We start from the raw sequence: 22073 nt of genomic DNA, 5'->3' as shown, positions 1-22073 counted from the left end.
AAAAAGCCTAGGATCAGGCCAACAAGTAAGCGAAAAATGCGAAAGTATGAGCCAGATGAGGGCAAATACCAGACCTAACCCAGACATAACCGGCGTTATCCTCTAAAATATTAATCGGACCCAGGTTTAATTGACTGTTTCGGTGTGGAACCACATTACTACGGGATCCAAACCAGAAAAACGCAGGATCTGGCCAACAACTATGAGAAAAACTCGAAAGCATGAGCCAGATGATTGCAAATACCAGAACTATCCCAGACATAACCAGCGTTATCCTCTAAAATATTATTCGCAACCAGGTTTAATTGACTGTTTCAGTTTGGTACCACTTTACTACGTGGTCCAAGCCAGAAGAAGGCCAGGATCTGGCTAACAAGTATGCGAAAAATGCGACAGTCCGAGCCAGATGAGGGCAAATACCAGACATAACCGAGACATAACCGGCATTATCCTCTAAAATATTAATCGCAACCAGGTTCAATTGACTGTTTCGGTGTGGAACCACATTACTACGGGATCCAAACCAGAAAAAACCCAGGATCTGGCCAACAACTATGAGGAAAACGCGAAAGTATGAGCCAGATGATTGCAAATACCAGAACTAACCCAGGCATAACCAGCGTTATCCTCTAAAATACTTATCGGAACCAGCTTCTATTGACTGTTTCAGTGTGGTACCACATTACTACGTGATCCAAACCAGAAAAGGGCCAGGGTCTGGCCAACAAATGTGCGAAAAACGCGAAAGTATGAGCCAGATGATTGCAAATACCAAAACTAACACAGACATAACCTGCGTTATCCTTTAAAATACTAATCGGAACATGCTTTTATTGACTGTTTCAGTGTGGTACCACATTACTACGGGATCCAAATCAGCAAAAGCCCAGGATCTGGCCAACAAGAATGCGAAAAATGCGAAAGTACGATCCAGATGGGGGCAAATCCCAGACCTAACCGAGACATAACCGGCGTTATCCTCTAAAATATTAATCGCAACCAGGTTTAATTGACTGTTTCAGTGTGGTACCACATTACTACGTGATCCAAACCAGAAAAAGCCCAGGGTCTGGCCAACAAGTATGCGAAAAACGCGAATGTATGAGCCAGATGATTGCAAATACCAGAACTAACTCTGACATAACCAGCGTTATCCTCTAAAATACTGATCGGAACCAGCTTCTATTGACTGCTTCAGTGTGGTACCACGTTACTACATGATCCAAACCAGAAAAAGGCCAGGATCTGGCCAACAAGTATGCGAAAAACGTGAAAGTACGAGTCAGATGAGGACAAATCCCAGACCTACCCGAGACATAACCGGCGTTATCCTCTAAAATATTAATCGCAACCAGTTTAATTGACTGTTTCGGTGTGGTACCGCATTACTACGTGATCTAAACCAGAGAAAACCCAGGATACGGCCAACAAGTATGCGAAAAATGCGAAGGTATGAGCCAGATGAGGGCAAATACCAGACCTAACCCAGACATAACCGCCGTTATCCGCTAAAATATTAATCTCAACCAGGTTTAATTGACTGTTTCGTTGTGGAACCACATTACTACGGGATCGAAACCAGAGAAAACCCAGGATCTGGCCAACAGGTATGCGAAAAATGCGAAAGTATGAGCCAGATGGTTGCAAATACTAGAACTAACCCAGACATAACCAGCGTTATGCTCTAAAATACTTATCGGAACCAGCTTCTATTGACTGTTTCGGTGAGGAACCACATTACTACGGGATCCAAACCAGAAAAAAACCGGGATATGGCCAACAATTATGCGAAAAATGCGAAGGTATGAGCCAGATGAGGGCAAATACCAGACATAACCCAGACATAACCGGCGTTATCCGCTAAAATATTAATCTCAACCAGGTTTAATTGACTGTTTCGTTGTGGAACCACATTACTACGGGATCCAAACCAGAGAAAACCCAGGATCTGGCCAACAGGTATGCGAAAAATGCGAAAGTATGAGCCAGATGATTGCAAATACTAGATATAACCCAGACATAACCAGCGTTATCCTCTAAAATATTAATCGCAACCAGGTTTAATTGACTGTTTCGGTGTGGTACCGCATTACTACGTGATCCAAACCAGAGAAAGGCCAGGATCTGGCCAACAAGGATGAGAAAAATGCAAAAGTACGGTCCAGATGAGGGCAAATCCCAGACCTAACCGAGACATAACCGGCGTTATCCTCTAAAATATTAATCGCAACCAGGTTTAATTGACGGTTTCGGTGTGATAACGCATTACTACGTGATCCAAACCAGAAGAAGCCCAGTATCTGGCCAACAAGTATGCGAAAAATGCGAAATTACGAGCCAGATGAGGGCAAATACCAGACCTAGCCCAGACATAACCGGCGTTATCCGCTAAAATATTTATCGCAACCAGGTTTAATTGACTGTTTCGGTGTGGTACCGCATTACTACGTGATCCAAACCAGAAAAAACCCAGGATCTGGCCAACAAGTATGCGAAAAACGCGAAAGTATGTGCCAGATGATAGCAAATACCAGAACGAACCCAGACATAACCAGCGTTATCCTCTAAAATACTTATAGGAACCAGCATCTATTGACTGTTTCAGTGTGGTACTACATTACTACGTGATCCAAACCAGAAGAGGGCCAGGGTCTGGCCAACAAGTATGCGAAAAATGGGAAAGCCCGAGCCAGATGAGGGCAAATACCAGACCTAACCGAGACATAACCGGCGTTATCCTCTAAAATATTAATCGCAACCAGGTTTATTTGACTGTTTCAGTGTGGTACAACATTACTACGTGATCCAAACCAGAAAAAGCCCAGGATCTGGCCAACAAGTATGCGAAAAACGCGAATGTATGAGCCAGATGATTGCATATACCAGAACTAACCCAGACATAACCAGCGTTATCCTCTAAAATACTGATCGGAACCAGCTTCTATTGACTGTTTCAGCGTGGTACCACATTACTACGTGATCCAAACCAGAAAAAGGCCAGGATCTGGCCAACAAGTATGCGAAAAACGTGAAAGTACGAGCCAGATGAGGACAAATCCCAAACCTTCCCGAGACATAACCGGCGTTATCCTCTAAAATATTAATCGCAACCAGGTTCAATTGACTGTTTCGGTGTGGAACCACATTACTACGGGATCCAAACCAGAAAAAACCCAGGATCTGGCCAATAACTATGAGAAAAACGCGAAAGTATGAGCCAGATGATTGCAAATACCAGAACTAACACAGACATAACCAGCGTTATCCTCCAAAATACTAATCGGAACCTGCTTTTATTGACTGTTTCAGTGTGGTACCACATTACTACGGGATCCAAATCAGAAAAAGCCCAGGATCTGGCCAACAAGAATGCGAGAAATGCGAAAGTACGAGCCAGATGGGGTCAAATCCCAGACCTAACCGAGACATAACCAGCGTTATCCTCTAAAATATTAATAGCAACCAGGTTTAATTGACAGTTTCGATGTGGTACCGCATTACTACGTGGTCCAAACCAGAAAGTGGCCAGGATCTGGCCAACAAGAATGCGTAAAATACGAAAGTACGAGCCAGATGGGGGCGAATACTAGAACTAACCCAGACATAACCAGCGTTATGCTCTAAAATACTTATCGGAACCAGCTTCTATTGACTGTTTCGGTGTGGAACCACATTACTACGGGATCCAAACCAGAAAACGGCCATGGTCTGGCCAACAAGTGTGCGAAAAACGCGAAAGTATGAGCCAGATGATTGCAAATACCAAAACTAACACAGACATAACCAGCGTTATCCTTTAAAATACTAATCGGAACATGCTTTTATTGACTGTTTCAGTGTGGTACCACATTACTACGGGATCCAAATCAGAAAAAGCCCAGGATCTGGCCAACAAGAATGCGAAAAATGCGAAAGTACGATCCAGATGGGGGCAAATCCCAGACCTAACCGAGACATAACCGGCGTTATCCTCTAAAATATTAATCGCAACCAGGTTTAATTGACTGTTTCAGTGTGGTACCACATTACTACGTGATCCAAACCAGAAGAAGCGCAGTATCTGGCCAACAAGTATGCGAAAAATGCGAAGGTATGAGCCAGATGAGGGCAAATACCAGACCTAACCCAGACATAACCGGCGTTATCCGCTAAAATATTAATCTCAACCAGGTTTAATTGACTGTTTCGTTGTGGAACCACATTACTACGGGATCGAAACCAGAGAAAACCGAGGATCTGGCCGACAGGTATGCGAAAAATGCGGAAGTATGAGCCAGATGATTGCAAATACTAGAACTAACCCAGACATAACCAGCGTTATGCTCTAAAATACTTATCGGAACCAGCTTCTATTGACTGTTTCGGTGTGGAACCACATTACTACGGGATCCGAACCAGAAAAAAACCCAGGATATGGCCAACAAGTATGCGAAAAATGCGAAGGTATGAGCCAGATGAGGGCAAATACCAGACCTAACCCAGACATAACCGGCGTTATCCGCTAAAATATTAATCTCAACCAGGTTTAATTGACTGTTTCGTTGTGGAACCACATTACTACGGGATCCAAACCAGAGAAAACCCAGGATCTGGCCAACAGGTATGCGAAAAATGCGAAAGTATGAGCCAGATGATTGCAAATACTAGATATAACCCAGACATAACCAGCGTTATCCTCTAAAATATTAATCGCAACCAGGTTTAATTGACTGTTTCGGTGTGGTACCGCATTACTACGTGATCCAAACCAGAGAAAGGCCAGGATCTGGCCAACAAGGATGAGAAAAATGCGAAAGTACGGTCCAGATGAGGGCAAATCCCAGACCTAACCGAGACATAACCGGCGTTATCCTCTAAAATATTAATCGCAACCAGGTTTAATTGACTGTTTCGGTGTGGTAACGGATTACTACGTGATCCAAACCAGAAGAAGCCCAGTATCTGGCCAACAAGTATGCGAAAAATGCGAAATTACGAGCCAGATGAGGGCAAATACCAGACCTAGCCCAGACATAACCGGCGTTATCCGCTAAACTATTTATCGCAACCAGGTTTAATTGACTGTTTCGGTGTGATACCGCATTACTACGGGATCCAAATCAGAAAAAGCCCAGGATCTGGCCAACAAGAATGCGAAAAATGCGAAAGTACGATCCAGATGGGGGCAAATCCCAGACCTAACCGAGACATAACCGGCGTTATCCTCTAAAATATTAATCGCAACCAGGTTTAATTGACTGTTTCAGTGTGGTACCACATTACTACGTGATCCAAACCAGAAGAAGGCCAGGATCTGGCTAACAAGTATGCGAAAAATGCGAAAGTCCGAGCCAGATGAGGGCAAATACCAGACCTAACCGAGACATAACCGGCGTTATCCTCTAAAATATTAATCGCAACCAGGTTCAATTGACTGTTTCGGTGTGGAACCACATTACTGTGGGTGATGAAAGAATCGCGAAGATAAACACTGCCGAAAGGCAAGCGACCGCGAGAGCGAGAGTGAGAGAGAGTGAGAGAGAGTGAGAGCGTACGCGCGAGCGAGAGATGTGTAAAGGGCCGAAATCGGTGTGGCAATGAACGAGTGCGAGAACCGAAATATAAGAAAGCGAACGATAAAGGGATGACTTCAGGGGGTTGGATGTGAATGTGTCATTGAGAGAAATTGTGACATTAAAAACTTGTGTGAGCACCGAAATTACGAGGGATAATATCTAAATTGTTATTACATAACCATTTCCCTACAAATTGGGGGCCCCTCCGGGATTTAACGAAATCAGAGGTGAAATTCGGTGCAACAATCTTGTTAAGTCAAGATCTAATCCAAGTATGGAGCAATACAGTGGGTTTACGGTGCAACAACTAAAAGATAAATTGCGAGAGTTAGGACAGTCTACCGCGGGCCCAAAAATAGAGCTTGTCGCCAGGCTCATGAACGTCGAGGCGGAAGGGCTGGCAGCACCCGCACCTGAAATCATGCAGGTGCCGATGGCTGCGGACTATCGCGGAGAGGACGAGAGAAGGACCGAGTGGATGCAACGCGAGATGGAGATGGCTCGGAGGGAACGCGACATGATGCAGAAGGAGCTGGAAATAGCGAGACGAGAGATCGAGGTGATGCAGCAAATGCAGCGGTTGCATTTGGCGGCAAATTCAGATCGACCAGCGATGGAGGAAGTCAGGCTGCGACAAGATATTTTACAAACATCGACGCCCGAAGAGATACATCGAACACGGATAAGCGTAACGGTGATCGCCGAATTGCTAAGCCATTTCGATGGTAACGGGCCTTACGAGCATTGGGAACGGCAATTCGAGCTACTACGAGGTGCGCATCAGCTAACGAATTGTGAAGCGATGATTTTGCTGGGATCGCGGCTGAGGGGGAAAGCAATGGAGTGGTTCCACTCTAGACCAGAATACTTCACGATGCCCGTGGACGAGTTATTAAAGGAAATGCGAGGGATGTTCCACCATCTCCCGAGCTGAGTGGCCAGGAAAAGGGAATTTGAGCAACGATATTGGAGATACGGTGAGCGGTTCAGCGATTATTATCACCAGAAGTTGATTTTAGGGAACCGTGTACCCATCGACGATGACGAAATTATCGAGTATCTTCTTGAGGGAATTCCCGATCTAATCCTACGGAACCAGGCCCGCATCGAAAGGTTCAGGACGAAGGCCGATCTTTTCGCTGCATTTGAGAAGGTGGTGCTACCGCCGAGAGCCGATGCCAGTCGAATTTCGAGGAAAACCACGGGGGTGGACGGGTACGTGGAACAGCAGCAGATCATCGAGAGGTGTCACAACTGCGGAGGGAGAGGTCATCGAGCAGACGGGTACGTGGAACAGCAGCAGATCATCGAGAGGTGTCACAACTGCGGAGGGAGAGGTCATCGAGCAGCCGAATGCCCAGCAAAGGACAGAGGGGTGAAGTGCTTTCATTGCCGAGAGTTTGGACACATCGCGTCTAGATGCCCACGAAAGACGTCAGCTGCAGTGGACAGCTATTTTGCCGAAACAACTGCGAAAGGGAAATACATTAAGTCCGTAACAATAAATAATTCAGAAATGACTGCTCTCATCGATACCGGGAGCGATGTAACGCTGATACGAGCGGACGCGTACGATAGAATAGGCGCGCCGCGTATAGAGTATAACCAAGTAAGCTTCGACGGTATAGGCTCGGTTTCAAATAAAACTTTAGGAGGATTCACAACCACTATCGAGATCGACGGGTCGTTGTACACTATTAAGGCACACGTTGTGCCCGAATCGCTCATGCGGCATAGCCTTTTGCTGGGGGCTGATTTCCTAAATAACGTACAACTAACTATCGAGCACGGGCGTGTCGAGATCCAGCAGCTGAGCAGAGTTCAGCCGACGGAGAACGACCTGACCGAAGTATTGCAAATAAACGTGTGCGAAGAAGCAAGACGAGTGGATATATCCCACATAAAAAATTCCGAGACCGCGAGCCGTGTGATGTCTATGGTGGATGGTTACGAAGCAAAGAAAATACGTGAGGTAGGGGTCGAAATGGCAATTATCTTAAAAGACGAAGAACCCGTTTATCAGCGAGCTAGGCGTCTATCCGCGGTAGAACGAGACGAGGTAAATGCGCATATACGAGAGTGGTTGCGCGACGGGATCATTCAACCCTCATTATCAGATTTTGCGAGTCCGGTCGTTCTAGTGCGGAAGAAGGACGGATCGTCACGACTATGCGTCGATTACAGGCAGCTCAATCGGAAAGTTATCGGCAAAGTATTACGGTCTGTATCGTGTAACGAGAGTGCTGCGAAACAAACGATATATTGTAGAGAGGGTAGGCGATCACGAAGGCCCGATATAACCCTGACATAACCAGCGTTATCCTCTAAAATATTAATCGCAACCAGGTTTAATTGACTGTTTCGGTGTGGTACCGCATTACTACGTGATCCAAACCAGAGAAAGGCCAGGATCTGGCCGACAAGGATGAGAAAAATGCGAAAGTACGGTCCAGATGAGGGCAAATCCCAGACCTAACCGAGACATAACCGGCGTTATCCTCTAAAATATTTATCGAAACCAGGTTTAATTGACTGTTTCGGTGTGGTACCGCATTACTACGTGATCCAAACCAGAAAAAACCCAGGATCTGGCCAACAAGTATGCGAAAAACGCGAAAGTATGTGCCAGATGATAGCAAATACCAGAACGAACCCAGACATAACCAGCGTTATCCTCTAAAATACTTATAGGAACCAGCATCTATTGACTGTTTCAGTGTGGTACCACATTACTACGTGATCCAAACCAGAAAAGGGCCAGGGTCTGGCCAACAAGTATGCGAAAAATGGGAAAGTCCGAGCCAGATGAGGGCAAATACCAGACCTAACCGAGACATAACCGGCGTTATCCTCTAAAATATTAATCGCAACCAGGTTCTATTGACTGTTTCGGTGTGGAACCTCATTACTACGGGATCCAAACCAAAAAAAACCCAGGATCTGGCCAACAACTATGAGAAAAACGCGAAAGTACGAGCCAGATGGGGGCAAATCCCAGACCTAACCGAGACATAACCAGCGTTATCCTCTAAAATATTAATCGCAACCAGGTTTAATTGACTGTTTCGGTGTTGTACCGCATTACTACGTGATCCAAACCAGAAAGAGGCCAGGATCTGGCCAACAAGAATGCGAAAAAGGCGAAAGTACGAGCCAGATGTGGGCAAATCCCAGAACTACCCGAGACATAACCGGCGTTATCCTCTAAAATATTAATCGCAACCAGGTTTATTTGACTGTTTCAGTGTGGTACCACATTACTACGTGATCCAAACCAGAAAAAGCCCAGGATCTGGCCAACAAGTATGCGAAAAACGCGAATGTATGAGCCAGATGATTGCATATACCAGAACTAACCCAGACATAACCACAGTTATCCTCTAAAATACTGATCGGAACCAGCTTCTATTGACTGTTTCAGCGTGGTACCACATTACTACGTGATCCAAACCAGAAAAAGGCCAGGATCTGGCCAACAAGTATGCGAAAAATGTGAAAGTACGAGCCAGATGAGGACAAATCCCAAACCTACCCGAGACATAACCGGCGTTATCCTCTAAAATGTTAATCTCAACCAGGTTTAATTGACTGTTTCGTTGTGGAACCACATTACTACGGGATCCAAACCAGAGAAAACCCAGGATCTGGCCAACAAGTATGCGAAAAATGCGAAAGTATGAGCGAGATGATTGCAAACACCAGAACTAACCCAGACATAACCGGCGTTATCCCCTAAAATATTAATCGCAAACAGGTTTGATTGACTGTTTCGGTCTGGTACCGCATTGCTACGATGATCCAAACGAGAAAAAGGCCATGATCTGGCCAATAAGTATGCGAAAAATGCGGAAGTATGAGCCAGATGATTGCAAATACCAGGCCTAACCGAGACATAACCGGCGTTATCCTCTAAAATATTAATCGCAACCAGGTTCAATTGACTGTTTCGGTGTGGAACCACATTACTACGGGATCCAAACCAGAAAAAACCCGGGATCTGGCCAATAACTATGAGAAAAACGCGAAAGTATGAGCCAGATGATTGCAAATACCAGAACTAACACAGACATAACCAGCGTTATCCTCCAAAATACTAATCGGAACCTGCTTTTATTGACTGTTTCAGTGTGGTACCACATTACTACGGGATCCAAATCAGAAAAAGCCCAGGATCTGGCCAACAAGAATGCGAAAAATGCGAAAGTACGAGCCAGATGGGGTCAAATCCCAGACCTAACCGAGACATAACCAGCGTTATCCTCTAAAATATTAATAGCAACCAGGTTCAATTGACAGTTTCGATGTGGTACCGCATTACTACGTGATCCAAACCAGAAAGTGGCCAGGATCTGGCCAACAAGAATGCGTAAAATACGAAAGTACGAGCCAGATGGGGGCAAATCCCAGACCTAACCGAGACATAACCAGCGTTATCCTCTAAAATATTAATAGCAACCAGGTTTAATTGACTGTTTCAGTGTGGTACCGCATTACTACGTGATCCAAACCATAAAAAGGCTAGGATGAGGCCAACAAGTAAGCGAAAGATGCGAAAGTACGAGCGACATGAGGGCAAATACCAGACCTAACCTAGACATAACCGGCGTTATCCTCTAAAATATTAATCGCAACCAGGTTTAATTGACTGTTTCGGTGTGGAACCACAATACGACGGGATCCAATCTACAAAAGACCCAGGATCTGGCCAACAACTATGAGAAGAACGCGAAAGTATGAGCCAGATGATTGCAAATACCAGAACTAACCCAGACATAACCAGCGTTATCCTCTAAAATACTTATCGGAACCAGCTTCTATTGACTGTTTCAGTGTGGTACCACATTACTACGTGATCCAAACCAGAAAAGGGCCAGGGTCTGGCCAACAGGTGTGCGAAAAACGTGAAAGTATGAGCCAGATGATTGCAAATACCAGAACTAACACAGACATAACCAGCGTTATCCTCTAAAATACTTAGCGGAACATGCTTTTCATGACTGTTTCAGTGTGGTAACACATTACTACGAGATCCAAACCATAAAAATCCCAGGATCGGGCCAACAAGAATGCGAGAAACGTGAAAGTACGAGTCAGATGAGGAAAAATCCCAGACCTACCCGAGACATAACCGGCGTTATCCTCTAAAATATTAATCGCATCCAGTTTAATTGACTGTTTCGGTGTGGAACCTCATTACTACGGGATCCAAAACAGAAAAAGCACAGGATCTGGCCAACAAGTATGCGAAAAACGCGGAAGTATGTGCCAGATGATAGCAAATACCAGAACTAACCCAGACATAACCAGCGCTATCCTCTAAAATATTAATCGCAACCAGGTTTAATTGACTGTTTCAGTCTGGTACCGCATTACTACGGGATCCAAACCAGAAAAAACCCAGGATCTGGCCAACAGGTATGCGAAAAATGCGAAGGTATGAGCCAGATGAGGGCAAATACCAGACCTAACCCAGACATAACCGGCGTTATCCTCTAAAATATTAATCGCAACCAGGTTTAATTGACTGTTTCAGTGTGGTACTGCATTCCTACGTGATCCAGACCAGAAAAAGGCCAGGATCTGGCCAACAAGTATGCGCAAAATGCGAAAGTACGAACCAGATGAGGGCAAATCCCAGACCAAACCGAGACATAGCCGGCGTTATCCTCTAAAATATTAATCGCAACCAGGTTTAATTGACTGTTTCGGTGTGGTACCGCATTACTACGGGATCCAAACCAGAGAAAACCCAGGATCTGGCCAACAGGTATGCGAAAAATGCGAAAGTATGAGCCAGATGGTTGCAAATACCAGAACTAACCCAGACATAACCAGCGTTATCCCCTAAAATACATATCGGAACATGCTTTTAATGACTGTTTCAGTGTGGTACCACATTACTACGTGATCCAAACCAGAAAAAGCCCAGGATCGGGCCAACAAGAGTGCGAAAAATGCGAAAGTACGAGCCAGATGAGGGAAAATCCCAGACCTAACCGAGACGTAACCGGCGTTATCCCCTAAAATATTAATCGCAACCAGGTTTAATTGACTGCTTCAGTGTGGTACTGCATTCCTACGTGATCCAGACCAGAAAAAGGCCAGGATCTGGCCAACAAGTATGCGCAAAATGCGAAAGTACGAACCAGATGAGGGCAAATCCCAGACCAAACCGAGACATAGCCGGCGTTATCCTCTAAAATATTAATCGCAACCAGGTTTAATTGACTGTTTCGGTGTGGTACCGCATTACTACGTGATCCAAACCAGAAAAAGGCCATGATCTGGCCAACAAGTATGCGAAATATGCGAAAGTATGACCCAGATGTTTGCAAATACCAGAACTAACTCAGACATAACCAGCGTTATCATCTAAAATACTGATCGGGACCAGCTTCTATTGACTGTTTCAGTGTGGCACCACATTACTACGTGATCCAAACCAGAAAAACGCCAGGATCTGGCCAACAAGTATGCGAAAAACGTGAAAGTACGAGTCAGATGAGGACAAATCCCGGACCTAGCCGAGACATAACCGGCGTTATCCTGTAAAATATTGATCGCAACCAGTTTAATTGACTGTTTCGGTGTGGAACCTCATTACTACGTGATCCAAACCAGATAAAGCCCAGGATCTGGCCAACAAGTATGCGAAAAACGCGAAAGTACGATCCAGATGAGGGTAAATCCCAGACCTAACCGAGACATAACCGGCGTTATCCTCTAAAATATTAATCGCAACCAGGTTTAATTGACTGTTTCGTTGTGGAACCACATTACAACGTGATCCAAACCAGAAAAAGTCCAGGATCTGGCCAACAAGTATGCGAAAAATGCGAAATTATGAGCCAGATGATTGCAAATACCAGAACTAACACAGACATAACCAGCGTTATCCTCTAAAATACTTAGCGGAACATGTTTTTAATGACTGTTTCAGTGTGGTACCACATTACTACGTGATCCAAACCAGAAAAAGGCCAGGATCTGGCCAACAAGTATGCGAAAATCGTGAAAGTACGAGCCAGATGAGGACAAATCCCAGACCTACCCGAGACATAACCGGCGTTATCGTCTAAAATATTAATCTCAACCAGGTTTAATTGACTGTTTCGTTGTGGAACCACACTACTACGGGATCCAAACCAGAAAAAACCCAGGATCTGGCCAACAAGAATGCGAAAAATGCGAAAGTATGAGTCAGATAATTGCAAATACCAGAACTATCCCAGGCATAACCAGCGTTATCCTCTAAACTATTATTCGCAACCAGGTTTAATTGACTGTTTCGGTGTGGTACCACATTACTACGTGGTCCAAGCCAGAAAAAGGCCAGGATCTGGCCAACAAGAATGCGAAAAATGCGAAAGTACGCGCCAGATGATTGCAAATACCAGAACTAACCCAGACATAACCGGCGTTATCCTATAAAATATTAATCGCAACCAGGTTTAATTGACTGTTTCGGTGTGGTACCGCATTACTACGTGATCCAAACCAGAAAAAGGCCAGGACCTGGTCAACAAGTATGCGAAAAATGCGAAAGTACGTGCCAGATGAGGGCAAATACAAGACCTAACCCAGACATAACCGGCGTTATCCTCTAAAATACTGATCGGAACCAGCTTCTATTGACTGTTTCTGTGTGGTTCCACATTACTACGTGATCCAAACCAGAAAAAGGCCAGGATCTGGCCAACAAGTATGCGAAAAATGCGAAAGTATGAGCCAGATGATTGCAAATACCAGAACTAACCCAGACATAACCGGCGTTATCCTATAAAATATTAATCGCAACCAGGTTTAATTGACTGTTTCGGTGTGGTACCGCATTACTACGTGATCCAAACCAGAGAAAGGCCAGGATCTGGCCAACAAGGATGAGAAAAATGCGAAAGTATGAGCCAGATGGGGGCAAATCCCAGACCTAACCGAGACATAACCGGCGTTATCCTCTAAAATATTAATCGCAACCAGGTTTAATTGACTGTTTCGGTGTGGTACCGCATTACTACGTGATCTAAACCAGAAAAAGGCCATGATCTGGCCAACAAGTATGCGAAATATGCGAAAGTATGAGCCAGATGTTTGCAAATACCAGAACTGACTCAGACATAACCAGCGTTATCCTCTAAAATACTGATCGGGACCAGCTTCTATTGACTGTTTCAGTGTGGCACCGCATTACTACGTGATCCAAACCAGAAAAAGGCCAGGATCTGGCCAACAAGTATGCGAAAAACGTGAAAGTACGAGTCAGATGAGGACAAATCCCAGACCTAGCCGAGACATAACCGGCGTTATCCTCTAAAATATTGATCGCAACCAGTTTAATTGACTGTTTCGGTGTGGAACCTCATTACTACGTGATCCAAACCAGATAAAGCCCAGGATCTGGCCAACAAGTATGCGAAAAACGTGAAAGTACGAGTCAGATGAGGACAAATCCCAGACCTAGCCGAGACATAACCGGCGTTATCCTCTAAAATATTGATCGCAACCAGGTTTAATTGACTGTTTCGTTGTGGAACCACATTACTACGTGATCCAAACCAGAAAAAGGCCAGGATCTGGCCAACAAGTATGCGAAAAATGCGAAATTATGAGCCAGATGATTGCAAATACCAGAACTATGCCTGACATAAACAGCGTTATCCTCTAAAATACGAATCAGAACATGTTTTTAATGACTGTTTCGTTGTGGAACCACATTACTACGTGATCCAAACCAGAAAAAGGCCAGGATCTGGCCAACAAGTATGCGAAAAATGCGAAATTATGAGCCAGATGATTGCAAATACCAGAACTATGCCTGACATAAACAGCGTTATCCTCTAAAATACGAATCAGAACATGTTTTTAATGACTGTTTCAGTGTGGTACCACATTACTACGTGATCCAAACCAGAAAAAGGCCAGGATCTGGCCAACAAGTATGCGAAAAACGTGAAAGTACGAGCCAGATGAGGGCAAATACCAGACCTACCCGAGACATTACCGGCGTTATCCTCTAAAATATTGATCTCAATCAGGTTTAATTGACTGTTTCGTTGTGGAACCACACTACTACGGGATCCAAACCAGAAAAAATCCAGGATCTGGCCAACAAGAATGCGAAAAATGCGAAAGTATGAGCCAGATAATTGCAAATTCCAGAACTATCCCAGGCATAACCAGCGTTATCCTCTAAAATATTATTCGCAACCAGGTTTAATTGACTGTTTCGGTGTGGTACCACATTACTACGTGGTCCAAGCCAGAAAAAGGCCAGGATCTGGCCAACAAGAATGCGAAAAATGCGAAAGTACGCGCCAGATGAGGGCAAATACCAGACCTAACCGAGACATTACCGGCGTTATCCTCTAAAATATTAATCGCAACCAGGTTTAATTGACTGTTTCGGTGTGGTACCGCATTACTACGTGATCCAAACCAGAAAAAGGCCAGGATCTGGCCAACAAGTATGCGAAAAATGCGAAAGTACGTGCCAGATGAGGGCAAATACAAGACCTAACCCAGACATAACCGGCGTTAGCCTCTAAAATACTGATCGGAACCAGCTTCTATTGACTGTTTCAGTGTGGTTCCACATTACTACGTGATCCAAACCAGAAAAAGGCCAGGATCTGGCCAACAAGTATGCGAAAAACGTGAAAGTACGAGTCAGATGAGGACAAATCCCGGACCTAGCCGAGACATAACCGGCGTTATCCTGTAAAATATTGATCGCAACCAGTTTAATTGACTGTTTCGGTGTGGAACCTCATTACTACGTGATCCAAACCAGTTAAAGCCCAGGATCTGGCCAACAAGTGTGCGAAAAACGCGAAAGTACGATCCAGATGAGGGTAAATCCCAGACCTAACCGAGACATAACCGGCGTTATCCTCTAAAATATTAATCGCAACCAGGTTTAATTGACTGTTTCGTTGTGGAACCACATTACAACGTGATCCAAACCAGAAAAAGTCCAGGATCTGGCCAACAAGTATGCGAAAAATGCGAAATTATGAGCCAGATGATTGCAAATACCAGAACTATGCCTGACATAAACAGCGTTATCCTCTAAAATACGAATCAGAACATGTTTTTAATGACTGTTTCAGTGTGGTACCACATTACTACGTGATCCAAACCAGAAAAAGGCCAGGATCTGGCCAACAAGTATGCGAAAAACGTGAAAGTACGAGCCAGATGAGGACAAATCCCAGACCTACCCGAGACATAACCGGCGTTATCCTCTAAAATATTAATCTCAACCAGGTTTAATTGACTGTTTCGTTGTGGAACCACACTACTACGGGAGCCAAACCAGAAAAAACCCAGGATTTGGCAACAAGAATGCGAAAAATGCGAAAGTATGAGTCAGATAATTGCAAATACCAGAACTATCCCAGGCATAACCAGCGTTATCCTCTAAAATATTATTCGCAACCAGGTTTAATTGACTGTTTCGGTGTGGTACCACATTACTACGTGGTCCAAGCCAGAAAAAGGCCAGGATCTGGCCAACAAGAATGCGAAAAATGCGAAAGTACGCGCCAGATGAGGGCAAATACCAGACCTAACCGAGACATTACCGGCGTTATCCTATAAAATATTAATCGCAACCAGGTTTAATTGACTGTTTCGGTGTGGTTCCGCATTACTACGTGATCCAAACCAGAAAAAGGCCAGGACCTGGCCAACAAGTATGCGAAAAATGCGAAAGTACGTGCCAGATGAGGGCAAATACAAGACCTAACCCAGACATAACCGGCGTTATCCTCTAAAATACTGATCGGAACCAGCTTCTATGGACTGTTTCTGTGTGGTTCCACATTACTACGTGATCCAAACCAGAAAAAGGCCAGGATCTGGCCAACAAGTATGCGAAAAACGTGAAAGTACGAGCCAGATGAGGACAAATCCCAGTCCTACCCGAGACATAACCGGCGTTATCCTCCAAAATATTAATCTCAACCAGGTTTATTTGACTGTTTCGTTGTGGAACCACATTACTACGGGATCCAAACCAGAAAAAACCCAGGATCTGGCCAACAAAAATGCGAAAAATGCGAAAGTATGAGCCAGATGATTGCAAATACCAGAACTAACCCAGACATAACCGGCGTTATCCTATAAAATATTAATCGCAACCAGGTTTAATTGACTGTTTCGGTGTGGTACCGCATTACTACGTGATCCAAACCAGAGAAAGGCCAGGATCTGGCCAACAAGGATGAGAAAAATGCGAAAGTATGAGCCAGATGGGGGCAAATCCCAGACCTAACCGAGACATAACCGGCGTTATCCTCTAAAATATTAATCGTAACCACGTTTAATTGACTGTTTCGGTGTGTAACCTCATTACTACGGGATCCAAAACAGAAAAAGCACAGGATCTGGCCAACACGTATGCGAAAAACGCGGAAGTATGTGCCAGATGATAGCAAATACCAGAACTAACCCAGACATAACCAGCGTTATCCTATAAAATATTAATCGCAACCAGGTTTAATTGACTGTTTCGGTGTGGTACCGCATTACTACGTGATCCAAACCAGAGAAAGGCCAGGATCTGGCCAACAAGGATGAGAAAAATGCGAAAGTATGAGCCAGATGGGGGCAAATCCCAGACCTAACCGAGACATAACCGGCGTTATCCTCTAAAATATTAATCGCAACCAGGTTTAATTGACTGTTTCGGTGTGGTACCGCATTACTACGTGATCTAAACCAGAAAAAGGCCATGATCTGGCCAACAAGTATGCGAAATATGCGAAAGTATGAGCCAGATGTTTGCAAATACCAGACCTAGCCGAGACATAACCGGCGTTATCCTCTAAAATATTGATCGCAACCAGTTTAATTGACTGTTTCGGTGTGGAACCTCATTACTACGTGATCCAAACCAGATAAAGCCCAGGATCTGGCCAACAAGTATGCGAAAAACGTGAAAGTACGAGTCAGATGAGGACAAATCCCAGACCTAGCCGAGACATAACCGGCGTTATCCTCTAAAATATTGATCGCAACCAGGTTTAATTGACTGTTTCGTTGTGGAACCACATTACTACGTGATCCAAACCAGAAAAAGGCCAGGATCTGGCCAACAAGTATGCGAAAAATGCGAAATAATGAGCCAGATGATTGCAAATACCAGAACTATGCCTGACATAAACAGCGTTATCCTCTAAAATACGAATCAGAACATGTTTTTAATGACTGTTTTGTTGTGGAACCACATTACTACGTGATCCAAACCAGAAAAAGGCCAGGATCTGGCCAACAAGTATGCGAAAAATGCGAAATTATGAGCCAGATGATTGCAAATACCAGAACTATGCCTGACATAAACAGCGTTATCCTCTAAAATACGAATCAGAACATGTTTTTAATGACTGTTTCAGTGTGGTACCACATTACTACGTGATCCAAACCAGAAAAAGGCCAGGATCTGGCCAACAAGTATGCGAAAAACGCGGAAGTACGTGCCAGATGATAGCAAATACCAGAACTAACCCAGACATAACCAGTGTTATCCTATAAAATATTAATCGCAACCAGGTTTAATTGACTGTTTCGGTGTGGTACCGCATTATTACGTGATCCAAACCAGAAAAAGGCCAGGATCTGGCCAACAAGTATGCGAAAAATGCGAAATTATGAGCCAGATGATTGCAAATACCAGAACTATGCCTGACATAAACAGCGTTATCCTCTAAAATACGAATCAGAACATGTTTTTAATTGACTGTTTCGGTGTGGTACCGCATTACTACGTGATCCAAACCAGAGAAAGGCCAGGATCTGGCCAACAAGGATGAGAAAAATGCGAAAGTATGAGCCAGATGGGGGCAAATCCCAGACCTAACCGAGACATAACCGGCGTTATCCTCTAAAATATTAATCGCAACCAGGTTTAATTGACTGTTTCGGTGTGGTACCGCATTACTACGTGATCTAAGCCAGAAAAAGGCCATGATCTGGCCAACAAGTATGCGAAATATGCGAAAGTATGAGCCAGATGTTTGCAAATACCAGAACTGACTCAGACATAACCAGCGTTATCCTCTAAAATACTGATCGGGACCAGCTTCTATTGACTGTTTCAGTGTGGCACCGCATTACTACGTGATCCAAACCAGAAAAAGGCCAGGATCTGGCCAACAAGTATGCGAAAAACGTGAAAGTACGAGTCAGATGAGGACAAATCCCAGACCTAGCCGAGACATAACCGGCGTTATCCTCTAAAATATTGATCGCAACCAGTTTAATTGACTGTTTCGGTGTGGAACCTCATTACTACGTGATCCAAACCAGATAAAGCCCAGGATCTGGCCAACAAGTATGCGAAAAACGTGAAAGTACGAGTCAGATGAGGACAAATCCCAGACCTAGCCGAGACATAACCGGCGTTATCCTCTAAAATATTGATCGCAACCAGGTTTAATTGACTGTTTCGTTGTGGAACCACATTACTACGTGATCCAAACCAGAAAAAGGCCAGGATCTGGCCAACAAGTATGCGAAAAATGCGAAATTATGAGCCAGATGATTGCAAATACCAGAACTATGCCTGACATAAACAGCGTTATCCTCTAAAATACGAATCAGAACATGTTTTTAATGACTGTTTCAGTGTGGTACCACATTACTACGTGATCCAAACCAGAAAAAGGCCAGGATCTGGCCAACAAGTATGCGAAAAACGTGAAAGTACGAGCCAGATGAGGACAAATCCCAGACCTACCCGAGACATAACCGGCGATATCCTCTAAAATATTAATCGCAACCAGGTTTAATTGACTGTTTCGGTGTGGTACCGCATTACTACGTGATCCAAACCAGAGAAAGGCCAGGATCTGGCCAACAATGATGAGAAAAATGCGAAAGTATGAGCCAGATGGGGGCAAATCCCAGACCTAACCGAGACATAACCGGCGTTATCCTCTAAAATATTAATCGCAACCAGGTTTAATTGACTGTTTCGGTGCTGTACCGCATTACTACGTGATCCAAACCAGAAAAAGGCCATGATCTGGCCAACAAGTATGCGAAAAATGCGAAAGTACGAGCCAGATGGGGGCAAATCCCAGACCTAACCGAGACGTAACCGGCGTTATCCCCTAAAATATTAATCGCAACCAGGTTTAATTGACTGTTTCAGTGTGGTAACACATTACTGCGAGATCCAAACCAGAAAAATCCAAGGATCGGGCCAACAAGAATGCGAGAAACGCGAAAGTACGAGCCACATGAGGGAAAATCCCAGACCTAACCCAGACATAACCGGCGTTATCCTCTAAAATATTAATCGCAACCAGGTTTAATTGACTGTTTCAGTGTGGTACCACATTACTACGTGATCCAAACCAGAAAAAGCCCAGGATCTGGCCAACAAGTATGCGAAAAATGCGAAAGTATGAGCCAGATGAGGGAAAATCCCAGACCTAACCGAGACGTAACCGGCGTTATCCCCTAAAATATTAATCGCAACCAGGTTTAATTGACTGTTTCAGTGTGGTACTGCATTACTACGTGATCCAGACCAGAAAAAGGCCAGGATCTGGCCAACAAGTATGCGCAAAATGCGAAAGTACGAACCAGATGAGGGCAAATCCCAGACCAAACCGAGACATAACCGGCGTTATCCTCTAAAATATTAATCGCAACCAGGTTTAATTGACTGTTTCGGTGCGGTACCGCATTACTACGTGATCCAAACCAGAAAAAGGCCATGATCTGGCCAACAAGTATGCGAAAAATGCGAAAGTACGAGCCAGATGGGGGCAAATCCCAGACCTAACCGAGACATAACCGGCGTTATCCTCTAAAATATTAATCGCAACCAGGTTTAATTGACTGTTTCGGTGTGGAACCTCATTACTACGGGATCCAAAACAGAAAAAGCACAGGATCTGGCCAACAAGTATGCGAAAAACGCGGAAGTATGTGCCAGATGATGGCAAATACCAGAACTAACCCAGACATAACCAGCGTTATCCTCTAAAATACTTATCGGAACATGCTTTTAATGACTGTTTCAGTGTGGTAACACATTACTACGAGATCCAAACCAGAAAAATCCCAGGATCTGGCCAACAAGTATGCGAAAAATGCGAAAGTACGAGCCAGATGCGGTCTGGTGCGGCCATGAACGCCCGGCCGCCGAGGGGTGGAAACGGGGTCGCGGGCGGTTGCGAGTTGGGGCTCGCAGCCGCCACTAAACGCGGCCCCGGGACGGATAGCGGCGGGATGGAGTGGCCCCGTCCGGCCGCTATGAGGCAGTGTGTCTACTGGGGGGACCGATTGTCCCCCCGGGGGATGGGCGCGAAAGCGCGGGCACGGGGAGGATACCGGAAGAATGCTTCGAGCGATTCCCGGTATCCTCCCAAAGCGTGCCGAAGGGTCACCGTGGGGTTTTTAGTGGGTAGGTCCCGCGCCTGTCGTTGTACGGGCGCGGGGAATCCCACACACCCCTCCCACCTCTCCCCAAGGAGGTGGGAGGGAGTCTTTCGAAGATTTTCCCCACGACAAAAAAAAAAAAAAAAAAAAAAAAAAAAAAAAAAAAAAAAAAGTACGAGCCAGATGGGGGCAAATCCCAGACCTAACCGAGACATAACCGGCGTTATCCTCTAAAATATTAATCGCAACCAGGTTTAATTGACTGTTTCGGTGTGTAACCACATTACTACGTGATCCAAACCAGAAAAAGCCCAGGATCTGGCCAACAAGTATGCGAAAAATGCGAAAGTATGAGCCAGATGAGGGAAAATCCCAGACCTAACCGAGACGTAACCGGCGTTATCCCCTAAAATATTAATCGCAACCAGGTTTAATTGACTGTTTCAGTGTGGTACTGCATTACTACGTGATCCAGACCAGAAAAAGGCCAGGATCTGGCCAACAAGTATGCGCAAAATGCGAAAGTACGAACCAGATGAGGGCAAATCCCAGACCAAACCGAGACATAACCGGCGTTAACCTCTAAAATATTAATCGCAACCAGGTTTAATTGACTGTTTCGGTGCGGTACCACATCACTACGTGATCCAAACCAGAAAAAGGCCATGATCTGGCCAACAAGTATGCGAAAAATGCGAAAGTACGAGCCGGATGGGGGCAAATCCTAGACCTAACCGAGACATAACCGGCGTTATCCTCTAAAATATTGATCGCAACCAGGTTTAATTGACTGTTTCGTTGTGGAACCACATTACTACGTGATCCAAACCAGAAAAAGGCCAGGATCTGGCCAACAAGTATGCGAAAAATGCGAAATTATGAGCCAGATGATTGCAAATACCAGAACTATGCCTGACATAAACAGCGTTATCCTCTAAAATACGAATCAGAACATGTTTTTAATGACTGTTTCAGTGTGGTACCACATTACTACGTGATCCAAACCAGAAAAAGGCCAGGATCTGGCCAACAAGTATGCGAAAAACGTGAAAGTACGAGCCAGATGAGGACAAATCCCAGACCTACCCGAGACATAACCGGCGATATCCTCTAAAATATTAATCGCAA

This window comes from Colletes latitarsis, unplaced genomic scaffold (genome assembly GCF_051014445.1).
Source record: "Colletes latitarsis isolate SP2378_abdomen unplaced genomic scaffold, iyColLati1 scaffold0013, whole genome shotgun sequence".
In the NCBI taxonomy this organism is placed as follows: Eukaryota; Metazoa; Arthropoda; class Insecta; order Hymenoptera; family Colletidae; genus Colletes; species Colletes latitarsis.
The sequence above is the reverse complement of the archived record's forward strand: the minus strand, read 5'-3'. Positions refer to the sequence as shown.